Source organism: Octopus bimaculoides, chromosome 20 (genome assembly GCF_001194135.2).
Source record: "Octopus bimaculoides isolate UCB-OBI-ISO-001 chromosome 20, ASM119413v2, whole genome shotgun sequence".
Lineage (NCBI taxonomy): Eukaryota > Metazoa > Mollusca > Cephalopoda > Octopoda > Octopodidae > Octopus > Octopus bimaculoides.
This window is the reverse complement of record NC_069000.1, coordinates 6,560,348-6,561,342: the sequence shown is the minus strand read 5'-3', so window position 1 is coordinate 6,561,342 and position 995 is coordinate 6,560,348. Positions and strand designations below refer to the sequence as shown.

Genomic DNA, 995 nt, shown 5'->3' with positions numbered 1-995 from the left:
TGTATATATAAATGTGTGTATATATATATATATGATTGTAGGAAGTGCAGGAAATCGCACCAAGACTTAACCACATAACAACTCCACTGTCTTATTATCTTCGTTTTAATTAATATTGTTGCTATTGTTGTCATTAATTATTATCCTTAATTTATTTATTTCTAACACACACACACACATACACACACACCACCGACACCTCGGTTCTCTTCGTTCTTCGTTTATTTCTATCTTTATTTATTTATCATCTTCTCCGCCATATAGAACCATCGCAGACTTCCAAGATTCTATATATAAAGGCATAATTCGGAATGTTGTCGGCTCCCAGTGACAATAATATATTAAACACTGTTTCCTTCCGCATCCTCGTCTTCCCTCCCTCCGTTTAGTTTATTCTCTTATTTTTTTCTTTTTTTTCTTTTTGTTTTGGTTTTCGTTTTGGTTTTTCTTTTGGTTCAGCCAAAATATTTTTACGTGTGTCTCTACCTACAGCCATGATTCCAATATGGCCGTCTCTGCAGTGCTTAGAGTAGTTCATGATAAAATGCCGACCTGCTGATGCTGTTCTGTGTGCGCGCAGCCGGCATTATATAGCTTACCCTCTCTCTCTATCTATCTATCTACATACATACATACATGTATACACATAAATACTCACTCATACAAATATATATCTGTATCTATCTATATATATTTATTAATGAAGGCTTGTTTGCTGCTAAAGTAAAGAGGAGACAGAGGGAGAAGGCCAAAACCAAGAGCTAAAAACACCCAACGAAAAGAACAAAATAAACACAAGTGCCCAATTAATTCGACCGTTTATTTTCTAGCGAAACTGTTTAAATAGTTTCTCGTCAGATTTGTTGCGTTGTCGACGTTCTGCATATTACAACAGCGACGTCGACTTCAACGTAACGTCAATACTGCTGATGTTATACATACGTACATACATACATACATACATATATATATATATATATATATATATATATATA

At 34.4% G+C, this 995-nt stretch overlaps 1 protein-coding gene across 1 annotated transcript in view; it reads left to right on the top strand.

The window, feature by feature from the left end:
* Positions 1–995, top strand: part of LOC106869212 (guanine nucleotide-binding protein G(s) subunit alpha) — a gene marked incomplete at its 5' end in the record, with an annotated part of 84,808 nt that overhangs the window by 2,358 nt on the left and 81,455 nt on the right. The window lies entirely within an intron of this gene.